Below are 14,002 nucleotides of genomic sequence, written 5' to 3'. Positions count from 1 at the left end.
ATCGCCCGAGTTGCTTCATCGCCCTAAGCTCCGAGGAAAACCAAGGAGCAGAATGGGCTCCACCAAGCCGGAGAGGGCATTTAGGAGCAACCGTGTCAACAGCCCAGGCCGTCTCTCCATTCCAGAGATTAACCAGGGCTTCGACAGGATCACCAGCTCTGGGCACTGGAAACTCCCCAAGGGCCGTCTGGAATCCAAGTGGATCCATAAGCCTCCGGTGGCAGACCGTCCTAATTGGTCCACCACCCCTGCAGAAGGCAGACAGAGCAGTCAAACTAAACCCCACCAGATGATGATCTGTCCATGACAAGGGAGTGGTCTCAAATTCCCCCACCTCCAGATCATTTATTTCCTGGTCGTCAAAAACCAGATCGAATATGTCCTGACACATGGGTAGGGCCCGATACCAACTGAGACAGGCCCGTGGTTGCCATGGAGGCCATGAAATCTTGAGCTGCACCCACTAGGGGGGCCTCAGCATGGACATTGAAATCCCCCAAAACAATAAGCCTGGGGGAACCCAAGGCCACCTCCGAGACCACCCCCGCCAGCTCAGGTAGGGAAACTGAAATGAAGTGGGGTGGTCGGTACACCAGCAGAATCCCCAGCCTATCTCGGAGGCCCACCCTCAAGGACAAACACTCGAAATTCTGAGAATGCCTGACCGGGCACCTGGAAACGGGAAGGATCTCTCGAAAGATGACTGCAACGCCCCCTCCCTGACCCTCGAGGTGGGGCTGTTGCACGATCTGGACACCTGGAGGACAGAGCTGAGAGAGACCAACCCCGCCCAGCTCATCCAACCAGGTCTCCATCACACATACTAGGTCAGCATGCTCATCCACAATCAAATCATGGATGAGAGAAGTTTTTGCATTGACTGTCCTGGCCTTCAGCAGCAGCACCCTAATCCTTGAGCGAGTGTTCTCAGAGCTCCCTGGGGTCAGAGGGTTGGGAGAAGGGCCAGAAAAAGGAACAGGCCTCACTTGCCTGGACCGTTTCCCCCTGTAACAGCCTGCCCAGCTCCCACAGCCATACCTCCCTCTGCCCGCTACCCATGATATTGCTGCCCCCACTCCATCGCCGCTTTTCTGCTCTCCCAGACACATCTCCTCAGCCTAACCAACCACAGCTTCTTGGCTTGATAAAAAACCCAAAACCAGACTTATGCAAGCTCTTGCTGACTTCTTGGTAGCAGGAAGGAAGGTCTTCTGGGCCCCAGGCAGCTCGCCCCACGGCTGAGAGCCACAAGGACAAGCGCCCTTGTGCTTGTGCCAAGAGGCTTGCGCCCTTGGGCCAGCCTGCCCTATCTAGGAACAGAGCCCCAGCAGCAGCCCAAAAGAGATCCAACACACCTGGAGGAGAGGTGGAGCAGAGGCAAAGACAGCACAGTCAGTGCCCCACCCAAGCTGTTCCCTTCCTTCCCCCCAGCATCTCATACTGCGAGGGAGATAGCAATGGTAAACCCTTCCTGTATTCTGCCAAAGACAACCACATGGCTCTGTGGGTACCAGGAGTCAACACCGATTCAACAGCACAACTTTACTTTACTTTAGGTCTTCGGATTAACAGGAGCTACAAAATCCCTTTCTTGTAAGAATTCCATTTGTATCTTAATCCATGGACCGGGACTCACGATCAGTGAGACCTGGTTGTGGCGGTGAGCGGTGAGGGACCTCTGGGCTGTTGGATCAGCTGCCCACATGATTGCCGGCTCCATGACAGAGCCGGCGGGGGCTGGGGGGAGTGGGAGGCCGTGCAGCCCCCAGAAGCCCCAGTATGCCCTGTGCGAGTGTGCAGGGCATACTGGGGAGACCCCCAGAGCCAGGATCTGGCTTTTCGCCTCTCCTCCAGGGTTCTACTCATGAGTAGCCACGGCACGGAGCCACACTGCGGCTACTCACAACCAGGGGCTATGGGGAGGGCTACAGGAGCGGGTTACCCACTCGAGAACCACCGGGCCCGCAGCCGAACCCGGTGGTTCTCACGATCTACAAAAATTGGGCTAGGCTTTCCTAGCCCGATTTTTGCAGATCGTGAGAATAGCCCCCTCGCCTTCCCCCATCTTAGCATTCTGTATGCTGTGATTCCTTTACCTCTGTCTCTCTAATTGCTATTTCCCTTAGACATTGGAGTGCATGTTTGTGTACTTATGTGTTTAGCTATGAATTGCATTGTGTCTTCATTTGGAACTCTCCTTTTCTTGAAGGATGATTTGCTTCACCCTTACTCTATGCCTGAAGTTGTCAGCAGGAGCTCTGAGACAGACACAACATACCTCTCCTCTCCCCAGACCTCATTTTGGCTCTGATGTCTCTGTTCTGGATAGTCTATTTGTTACCACCAGTAACAAGGCAGAGCTTCCTCATTGCAAGTCTGGCTGGCCTGTCATTTCTAATTATCACCCTTGCTTGCCAGCTGTCTTCCTTTCTGCTGAATCACCCTGAGCTTCAATTCCAACTTCCTATGACAAGAACAAACTTTGTTTAGATAGTCACAGATTCCCTACCAGCAGGGCCGGCCTGTCCATAAAGGTGACCTAGGCAATTGTGTGCTGGGACCCACACAAATCCCCCTTTCAGGGGCTAGAGTGCCTGACACATGGTGGGTGGGTGTGGAAGGACTGGAGGCCACTGAGGGGGGCAAGGTACAAGGTGGCTCAAGGCTTGAGAGATGCAGAGGAGGAGGAGATCCCCCCTCCCCCTGTGTGCATGCACTGCTCCTGGCCACTGGGCATGTGCAGGCCTCCTCACTTCTTGGCTAGCCTGGGCAGGCCCCACCCCAGCCACCCTGCGGGGGGTCGCCCTTTGGGCATTTGGACATTTGGGCATCTGACATTCAGATGTTGTCCAGCTGGCTAGGTTGCTTCTTTTCCTGCTTCAGAAGGGGCCAGGGGCCAGTTTGGCTGTACACAGCTGAGGCACTCTGGAGGCCTTTGCAATACAGCAGACAAGGAGCTTGCTCAACTGGGAAGGGGATGGTAGTGCTGCTTTGGAGTATTTCAACCAAAGTTCCCAAAGCGGTTTACATAGATATATATGTTGGAGCTAGGGCCCTGGCAGCATCAGCTCTCAGCTGCAATGTCTCATAGTGACCACTGGGGTGTGTGTGTGTGTTAGAGTCATGGATAAAAGTGCTCGACTCCTCCCCTCTTTGTTCTTCCAGTGTTAGTCTCCATTTTGTATCTCCAGAGATGGCTGTTCGTTTTGGTCTCTTTTTACAGCCATGAGCTACAGCTGAAATAAGCTGCAGGCTCTTTCACATTTGTTTGTAACTTTTTCTTTAAATAAATCCTTGTCGTTCTTAATTACTAAACGACTGTCTCAAGAACAATTGCTTTGTCCCCCAACTGGTTTTGCTCTGCTATTTGGGGACTGAACTGCCATTCTTCCCCTACAATAAATAAATAGGTAGGTAGGTAGATAAAATGGCTCCCTGTCTCCAAAGGGCTCACAATCTAAAAAACAAACAAACATAAGATAGATGCCAGCAACAGCCACTGGAAAGATGTTGTGCTGGGGATGGATAGGGCCAGTTGCTCTTCTCCTGCTAAATAAAGGGAATCACCACTTTTAAAAGTTAAAAGTTAGAAGTCTTGCTCAGTTAGCCAGCAGGTGGTAGCAGCCAGCTTGCCCCAGTGAGCATGGTGGCCAAACATGGAGAAGCCTGGTGAGATCAAAGGAACAGGCAGGTTGGAAATGCACTTCTCATTTTTCTCTTTATTGAATGTGGCCCAGTGGGGCAGGGGGCACCAAAGTAATACTTTGCCTACAATGCCAAAAATCCTAGGGCCATCCCTCCCTGCCATTTCCCCACACTCCTCCTAGAGAGATTTTTCTTCTGCTTCCCCGACTCCACACTCTTGCGTGGGAAGCTCTGTCAATCCCATTTCACAATTTACAAGCCAAACTTCCCCATCCACTCCCTATGAATGTCAAATTCCACCCATGGCTTCACATTCAAACCTAGATTCCTCAGTTCATCTCCTTCTTTCTGTTTATGTTCCTAAACTGTTATGGAAATAATGTTTATTCTTTGCTCATAGGTAGCAGCTCAGAAATCTCACAGCGTTCTTGCACCAGACAGGTAATGAAGTTTCGTTCAACATCATCTCACAGCAATGAAAACTGCTATGGTAATGATAATCTTCCATGAGAAAACTAGGACCTAGTGACTTTGGTGCATTTTGGTAGGATTTTGAATCAGGTATATTAGGTATATACTAAATTATGAAGGGAAACAAGAATGCTGATTATATATTGTTGTACAGTTATTATCGTATATTGTGAACATACAATGGGTTCAAAGAGTCAGGAGATTTGGATAATAAAAGTTCAGGTAATTGGGATTTTATTGTATACCTTGATGCAATAAATGGAAATAGATTGAGGCAGCTATAAGAAATTAAAACACAGTTTTAGAAGGGGTCTTACACTCTATTACGAATCCTAATCAATGCGAATCAGGCATTGATTAGGATTCCACTCTCCGAAAAATGAGTTGCCCATTAAAAAATCCCTTGTGACATCTAAACAGGCACCCCACCCCTTTTTATAGCAGATTGCTGTTTGGATTACAAGAAATGGAAATAGACTGAGGCAGCTAGAAGAAATTAAAGGACAGTTTTAGAAGGGGGTCTTACTCTTTATTACAGGGAATCAGTACAGGTATCCTTTTCAAGACACAGTAATGATGATCCTTGCAAACCTCATCACATTTGTACCAAGAGAAATAGTGAGGGAAAACAGGAAGCGGGGAAACATAAACCTGCTGTTTTCCTCTACTGGAATATGCATAGAATATTCCAGACTGGTGCACCCTGTATCACAGATGGAGACATTGATTAGGATTCCTCTTCCAGATTATTCTCTAGAAAATGAGTAGCCAATTAAAATAAGGAATGAATTTTATTCTGGGCAGCAGTGTCAAGGCAGTATGTGCGCAGGTGCATTCAGAGGGGGGCCTTCCTGTTTCAAACTAAGCAGGATCTAAAATTAATTGAGTGAACATGTTAAAAACGTGTGTGTGTGTGTATGTGTGTGTGCACATGTGCACGCCTTAGAATTGGAAAATGATTTGGGAAATAGGGACATGTTGGCAGGTATGTAGTTACTCTGCTCATGGGTGTAGTTGGAAGTGGAGAGCCGATCTTTCAATAGTGTAGGACTTTGAGCTGGCCCAGTTCGGGCACTCTGAGGTGGAACCAGGTCAGCTCCCCAAAGCAGGGGTGTAGCTAGGGGAGAGGGGGCCCGTGTTCATCCCTCTCTCTGGCGGCCACCCCAGATTGAGGTAGATAATGAAGAAAATAGGGTGGGATGATGCTGGAGGGCCCCCAAGAGCTGGAACCCTTTTGTTCAATTATAGCTACACCCCTGCCCCAAAGGGCGATCCGAGTTTGAATTGCACTGTCCCCTCCCCAGTTCGTAGAACCAGCTCACAGGCCAACTTGGGGAGATACTTGTAAAGGGGAATCTGGTTATGTTTGCCCTTTTCAAGTACAAGGCATTCCCTAAGCTAAAAAGGCTTCCCTTAAACTTTAATGCGGGCTGCGGGGATGGGCAAAAGGTTTCCTAACCTTTAAAAATGAAGTTTCGAAGGTAGCCGCTGCAGTGGCAGAGACTTGGGAGGCAGCTGTGAGGGCTTCTCTAACCACCACACTGGCCTCCCAACTGACAGACCGGGCTGGCCAGACTCAATCAAGCCTGAGCCGCCTGGGGCAACTCAAATCTGATGTAGATTTGAGCCGAATTGGGATAACCAGTTCCATGCACATCTCTAAAGTAGTGAGCATGAATTGTGCCCTTTGCTAAGCAGGGTTCACCTTGATTTGCATTTGGATGGGTGACTACATGTGAGCACAGAACATAGCGGGTGTGGCTGTAACTCAATGGCAAAGCATCTGCTTTGCATGCAGAAGATGAAGAAGGTTAATTCACTGGCCTCTTCAGATAGGGCCGGGAAAGACTCCTGTCTGATATTATGGAGAGCCACTACCAGTCAGTGTACTGAGCCAGATGGACTAATGGTCTGACTCGATAGCTTCCTATGTTCATTTGTGGATTGTGGTCTGATTTTAACTGCCTTTCTATTGGCTAATTGGTGGTTGTATTTTTTAAGGAGTTGTTTTGCATTGGTTTTGATTGTAAGGCGATTCTTTAAAATGTGTGGAAAAAACAGCATAGGGACTTACCAATAAGGAAGAACAAAATAATTTTAAAAGCTTACCTCACCTTCTCTCAGAAACAAAAGAGCTATTGTGGACACAGCCTTTACACCGTTTTAATGAGGTATCCCATATCAAAATCTATTTTCCCCTGTGTTGGGAACCTTTGCAGAAGGCTTGTCATCTATTGACGGCGCTTTGATGAATTGAACAGATGAATTGACAGATTCCAGGTTGAGTCATTTATAGTTAAATAGATATCCGTTTGCAGGCCAGAGAAAGCTCTCTTTCTACCAATTAGAGTATAACAGTACTAGACTAGGTGGGCCAAAAGATTTGGCACAGTATAAGGCAGCTTCATGTTGTAAGGTTGGAACAAACATTTCTCCAAAGTGAAATTGGAAAGAGAATTCCAAGGTTCCTCCGAGGAGAGAAATGTCATTTTCTCAGTCTGGGCAGGTTCACACAATCGCCAGCTGGTCTGGAAGTGGGGGAAATGCAGGGATATGTTGGGACGCGAGAACCTGTGCTCCTGGCAAGCATGAGGAGAGCTGGTCTTGTGGTAGCAAGCATGAATTGCCCCCTTTGCTAAGCAGGGTAGGTCTATCCCGGTTTGCACTGGAATGGAAAAAGACATGTGTGAGCACTGTAAGATATTCCCCTCAGGGGATGGGAAGAGTATCTGCATGTTTGCATGCAGAAGGTTCCAAGTTTCCTCCCTGGCATCTCCAAGACAGGCTGAGAGAGACTCCTGCCTGCAATGTTGGAGAAGCCACTGCCAGTCTGTGTAGATAATACTGAGCTAGATGGACCAATGGTCTGATTCAATACAAGGCAACTTCATATGTTCCTAGTCTGCCTAAGTCTAGTTCTTGAGATTCTCCACACAACATTCTCCCAACTTGCATACTCAAGACTTGGAAGTTGGGTGGAGAATCTCGGAAGGATGTTGGGTGGAGAGCATGGGAACTGGACTTGTGTGGGTTTAGATGTCACACCCACCAGGAGCATGTGCTCTCACATCCCAGCATATCCTGGATATTTCCCCCACTTCCAGACTGACTGACAGTGGTGTGAATCTGCCCACTGTTTCTCCACATCTCTGTACAAGTGAGGTGGAGCCCTAATGAGGAGTGCAGACTGCACTAGCTCTTCAGGTATACTCCAAGACATATTATGGAGGAAACAGCTGCTGTAGGCATACACTTGGAATAATAGTTCTTGGTTTTTTGTATTTGGGCCAATAGAGATCACTGTCCGATGCCTTTGCTATTATTCCAGGTGCATAATGACATGAAAAACAAGCAGTGAGAGCCACTGGAAGATTGTTTATGGGAAAGTAATAAGCCTTTCTTACAGACCCACTGTTTGTTCATATGGGCTTATTTAAGCATATGATCACCCTCAATAAGTAGCAAAAGGTTTTAAAAGAACCATTAAAAAAGCAAGTCTCATGCAACCTGTGATTGTGCCAAGGTGAGTTGTATTGGAACAGCCCTTTTGTGCAGCCCCATGGGCATGTGTGTTAGAACCCTGCAGTGGCATGGGAGTTCTGAAGCTCCCACATTACGCTGAGGGGCATGTCAGCCATTATCTCACTAACCTTACAGAGTTGTAAGTAGCCCATTATTATTACTCTTCTTAAAATGGGAGGGGAGTAATACGGAGTGGGGGGGGGAGGCATAGTTAGGACCATCTAGTGACTTAATGTTTGATGTGAAACTGGAACATGAGACTTCACATATTGGTATTTATCCAATCAACTACACCAGCTCTTCCATAATATGTTAGATTGGCATAGAGTTTGCTATGTATTTGCACAGTGAATTCAGAGATTGTATGCTGCTGTTCTTGAGCCAGAACTGATCATGCCTCTGAAGATTTGAATGTTGGCTTGTTTTCCCCATATTTCAGCATTCTGGGTCAGATGATGTCAATTATACAACTCTTGTCTTCCAACCTCCCACGTATGACAGCACTGATGGAGACCATGAGGATACAAGTGTGAAGGAACATTATGAGAATGTGATTCGCTAGGAAAGGAAAGTGCATTTCTGGCCATGCTCTAGCCTAGTTGCTTCCAGTTCAAGGCATGATACCATATAGGACCCATAACAATTATATAATTCTTTTGTTACATTCTCAGTAAGAGTTATCATATCCTATACTTAGCCTGCTACCTTTAATTGTGGCCAGCATTCAATGGAAAGTGGCAATTTTTTCTAAATTTCATCACCTCTTTATGTGAATGACATACAGTGCTATACCTTATATAATAAACTTATAATAATGTTATATGATAAGCTAAATGTCAGCTCTCACTTGCCTATAAACGCTCTAGCTCAGTCACTGGCTGAACTGCTTTGATGTCACAGAAGACAGAACATTCATAAACTTTCTTTCCACTATTTCGTAATGCTGGAAATAAAGAGTCAATAACCGAATCCATGCAGCAACTGTAATGGAAAGTCATTTTGACTGGGGAGGGACAGGGAATGTCAGAACTTGGGAAAAGGATAAGCTGTTCGTTAGTGAGAAGTGGTGTGGAGAGGTGAGAAGGAGATGTGAACTCCATATACTAATTCAAAACAACTGTCCCGATCTTCATAATCAATTGCATAATTTCCTGCTGGATCAGACCAAAGGTCCATCAAGTCCAGCATTCTGTTTCCTAAAATGGCCAACCAGAAGCCCATAGCAGAGCAGTGTGCAGGTCCCTCCTGTTGTTTCCTTAGAACTGGTATTCAGAGTTACAATGCCCCGGAAGACAGAGGTCTCACACAGCCATCATGCTTCAAAACCAGTAATAGAACTCCATGTGTTTATCCATATGGATAGCTAATGCTTTAAAGAAAGGCATTTTAAAATCAAACATTAAGAAAAGCTTGCCAGTGAAAGGGAATGGCAAAGTTTGTTGGAAGTCTTAAGTGCCTGTACAGCAAAGAAGAAATAAAACCTTTAGATATTCCAATGGCTTTATTCAAAGCGTTTCACAGTCAGTTTAAATATATGTAATTATTTAACTAACAAAAAGAGGATTTTCTCCTCTACTTAATTTTATAAAGAATGCTCTGGGTTATGTGTCCGTGCGTTTAAATCAGCCTTGCTTCCTAATGTGCTTTTTGTAATGCCTCCCACTTCCCTCTGTCTGTGGCACTAAGCACACTTTAAATCTGAGCTACTATGACTTGCTGCATGATGATTTCAACTGAAGCAATTGGATTCTGAGAACATCAAAAGCTAGTAGTTGCTTCTGTTAAGAGATCTATGCCTTAGACTAGGGGTTCTCAACCAGTGTTCCCTCTAAGAGAGATTCCCAGATGTTTTTGACTACAACTCCCATAATCCCCAAGCAAAAGCCATTGCAGCTGGGAATTCTGGTAGTCAACAACATCTGGAAATCCCTCTTAGAGGGAGCAGTGTTCCCAACATGTGGTACTCCAGATGTTGCTGAACTACAGCTTCCATCATCCCCAGTCATAATAAATTATAGCTGGGGGTGATGGGAATTGTAGCTCAGCAACATCTAGAGTACCATGTTAGGAACCCCTGCCTTACAATGTAATTCTATGTTCACTTACTTAAGAGTAAGCCCATTGAACTCAGTGGGACTCCCTTCTGAGTAAACAGTGCAGATTGGGCTGCACACATTACAGAACTCAGTTATATTTGTATTGTATTAAAGTCTGTAAACTGCTTCAAGAGCTTGCAGGGTTAGTATTGCAGCATATAGTTTTAGAAATGAAATAATTGTCAGTTATGAAATCTCTCTCCACTTAGTGAGCTTGCAGAGCTCTCATTCATTTCGGCAGGGAATTCTCTGGTGAGCTGTGCCTAAGAGCCCTTGTCATCAGTAGCTTGAACAGAATAGTGTAGACACAAATACGGGCAACTCAGCCTTTACTTAGAATTGCGCCAGAGCAGGTCAAACTAAAACATGTGTCCTCTTAAATGGGTATACATGGGGAAATATTCATCCTGATATAGGAAACACAAGTTCAGAATGTATATTGGCAATGTACTGCTTGGAGCCAGCAACACAGTTCTGTTCCCCGACAGGCTGGTGGTGGCAGACTGCAGCATCATGGTCTCTTCAGGGGAAAAAGAAGTGAACATTTTCAGCAGTGCTTGAATTAGATATTGTTTGTTATGGCCCCCTCAGCTATTGTTTTTAGAAGGCTGGAGAGGCATTATTCAGCTAAAATTGGGGGAACAGGAGGGGGTAATTCAAGCATTGTTTTCAGGGATATTCAATTCAGGTAGGTGAGGGTCTAGCTAACTGCGAGAGACACAGAGCTGCCACTGTTCTATGCCTCTTTTCTCACGCTTACCTCAGAACATCTACTAGACCACAATGTGTGTCATTATATCAACTTGTGTACATTACCTGTTGTACGTCACAATATTGGCTGTTGGCAACAGGGGCAGGGTACACTATCATAATATCACATTACATATTGTGTTCAGCTAAAGGAAAGAGGGAGAACACATAAATAGAGTAGCAGGATCTCCATGTCTCTTGAAACATCTAATTAGATCTCAGTTTCCAGCCAAACAAGAGATAAAGAAGGCAGTTTGGATAGAGAGGCAAAACAGCTCATTCAAAAAATCCTTTGATGTAAGGCTAGAGATAAGGGTAACGTTTAAGACAACTCTGTGTTGATGTACCTTACAGGACAAAGAAAATATTTGTACAAACCATCTTAGGCAGGAACAAGCTCTGCTGGATTGCTTGTAGGAGAGTTTGCAGAAAATGAATTTGCTTTTTTATTTTTGAAGAACGCAATGCCATAAAAACAGCTGGGCACAGGATTTGTATGATCCACTAAAAATATCACTGTTATTACTTTTATATCTTTCAATTTCTCTGGAAACAACAGAGAAGGTGCCTGTTGCCAATATCTTAAGGGAAACTTTCGATTTCAAACCATAACACAAAAATAAAATACTTTAAAGCCTGACTGACTCTTTGATATTGTCTTGTACTCATACCTGGACCTTACTGTCTACTGCAATGAAATTCTACCTCCGGTCCCCCAAATACAAGCTAGATGTTCATACCTGACCTGATTTCATCTCCCCTTTACCCCCCACCCCCCACCCCCCCCAATGCACTCTTAAAAGTTCGGCGCTACAGACAAGAATGTCTTTGTGAGACTATGGACTCCCAATAAGGCCATGGAGTCTGAGGGAGCCCACAAGCAAGGTGGCTGAAGAAAAGATTTGGAGTAGGCAATGGACTGAGAAAAGATATGTGAGAGGCAGTGTATGAAGAAAATGACAGAAGAAAGAGAACTGAGACAAGAAGAAGCAAATGAAAATAGGTCCTCTGAGGAAACTGCATGTTGCTGAAGCTCAGCTTTATGCATAGGGAGATTGGAGAGCTAGGGAGGCTAGTCAAGAGCCAGAGAATGACAGAGTAGCATAAAAGAAATGGGTCAAGGTAGCTTTTAGTCTAAAAAAGAGATACAAGGAAATAATGGATAGCCCTATCCATCCCCAGCACAGCATCCCTCCAGTGGCTGTTGCTGGTACCTATCTTATGTTTCTTGTTTAGATTGTGAATCCTTTGGGGACATGGAGCCATTCTATCTATCTATCTAAACTGCTTTGGAAACTTTTGTTGAAAGGCGGTATATAAATATTCTTCATATTTGTATAGAATTGGTGAAGAATGAAGCAAATCAGTTCAGATTGATTTGAACTAACCAGCTAATCCTTTGGCTAATGAGATAATGCTGCTTTAAGAGAAGCTTCTACAGGGCATGATCCAGCTCAAGTGAAAGCATTGTTAATCCTCTTGCTATCAATTGTATTTAGAAGTACCTGACTGTGTCTATAATTTTAACTGGTTTGTGCATCAGACAAGGGGCAGCACCCAGACTATAGTCATGACTTGTTTCATTGATTTCAATGATGCTTAGACACAATCATCTTAATCTGGATGCTTCCCAGGGAATGTATTACATATATTGTATCCTATGAAACAATGATCTTCAAATGTACATATTTACAAGGTTGGCCTGTCCACTAGGTAAACCTAGGTAGCAATAGCAATAGCAATAGCACTTACATTTATATACCGCTCTATAGCCGAAGCTCTCTAAGCGGTTTACAATGATTTTAGCATATTGCCCCCAACATTTCTGGGTACTCATTTTACCGACCTCGGAAGGATGGAAGGCTGAGTCAACCTTGAGCCCCTGGTCAGGATCGAACTTGTAACCTTCTGGTTACAGGGCAGCAGTTTTATCACTGCGCCACCAAAGGTGCCATTTCTTAGGAGGAACTGGTATAATGTAATTTGTACTTACCTGTCAGATTTACTTACCTGGTAATGTTTTCTGATGGACAAGAATGTAATTTCCCCTTACCCTGTCAGATTCAGTACTTTTATGATGGACTAGACTGTATGTTTTCATTACTCTGTCAGATTTAACTGGGACAAGCTTTTCTAATGGGTAATATTTTATAATGGACTATACCTAATTTTTCATTACCCTGTCAGATTTCAGTGTTTTTCAGTACCCATTCACATTTCAATCCAGCAGTAAGTTTTTCTGGTGCATAATGTTTATGATGGGCTGAACCCTAATTTTTCATTACTCTGTCAGATTTCAGACCAGAACAAGCTGTTCTGATGGGTAACTTTTTATGTTGGATTAGACCATAAGTGTTGATTACCCTTTCACATTTCCATACCAGCAGCTTCAATTATAGTACTAACCATGCTCCAGTTGCATGCTTAAATAGTTCTAAAGAGATAGAGACTGGGTATACTCAAACACTTCTAGCATTAGTTACCCACCCCTTTCCTAGAGCTGGGTGTTGTGAGGGTCTAGCAGAGGTTTTCACAGGGAAACCTGCAGGTTCTGAGTTCAGGTATTGCCTTGGTGCCACTCCTTCTGTAATGGGCAGGATAATAATTACAAAGAGAGCGAGAGCAAAAGTCTACTTACTGAGTGGTTAAGGGAATGGGTTATTAAAGCCATTTCACCTGGGTGTCACTGCATCATATTGGGTTGTCTGTGCCAACCCCTCACCAAAGCCACTGGGGAGGATAGATTAGGAATTCCGATGGGTACAGTTCTGTGATGGACTGCTAGCCATTACAGAATAGAACCTTATCAGAAGCATTTACTGAGTAAAATTATGGAAAATTAGGCAGAGGGTTCTTCAACCATTTAGAATTCAAACCTGCCTTGACCACAGAATTCCTGTCTTGCTCCCTTCCAGCAGGTGATGGTGGGTACAAGGTGACTTGAACTCTGAACCTGCAGATTTACCTGTGACAGCCTCTGCAAGACCCTCACAACAATAACTCTAGGAAAGGAGTGGGTAACTAGTGCTAGAAATATTGAGGTGTACATACTCTGTAACTATCTCTTTAGAACTGTTTAGGTGTGCAACTGGAGCATGATGAATACTAGCAATGAAGTAGCTGGTATTAAAATGTGAACAGGTACTGAATACTATAATCTAGTCCATCATAAAGCATTACCCATCAGAAAAGTGTATAGTGGCATTATGGGAGTTGTAGTCAACATCAGCTGGGAGTCCCTCTTAGAGGGAACACTGGAGCTCAGCCCCTTTTTCCATTCTTCTTTCCTATGGAATATTGGTGAAAGTACAGCCCTACTTGCTAAAACAGGCAGGAGAGAAGGGTGGGCAAATGGGTCATTGGTTAATCTCTCAACATATAATTCCCATCCTGGGACTCTTCCTGCCAGCCAGAAGAATCCCAGTATGGGAATTATATGTTGAGAGATTACCAGGCCATGGGACATGGATGCTGCTGAGAGACTAAGGCTGCAATCCAAACTATACTTTCCAGAGAGT

The 14,002-nt window shown here is 44.9% G+C and overlaps 1 long non-coding RNA gene across 1 annotated transcript; it reads left to right on the top strand.

The window, feature by feature from the left end:
- Positions 1 to 3,293: 3,293 nt before the first annotated feature.
- Positions 3,294 to 9,584, top strand: LOC128324968 (uncharacterized). The gene is made up of 3 exons (XR_008307189.1): positions 3,294 to 3,414; positions 4,050 to 4,086; positions 8,078 to 9,584. It is a non-coding gene; the product is annotated as an uncharacterized LOC128324968 (long non-coding RNA).
- Positions 9,585 to 14,002: the final 4,418 nt, after the last annotated feature.

The sequence above is a fragment of the Hemicordylus capensis genome, chromosome 4 (genome assembly GCF_027244095.1).
Source record: "Hemicordylus capensis ecotype Gifberg chromosome 4, rHemCap1.1.pri, whole genome shotgun sequence".
In the NCBI taxonomy this organism is placed as follows: Eukaryota; Metazoa; Chordata; class Lepidosauria; order Squamata; family Cordylidae; genus Hemicordylus; species Hemicordylus capensis.
The sequence above is the reverse complement of the archived record's forward strand: the minus strand, read 5'-3'. Positions and strand labels throughout refer to the sequence as shown.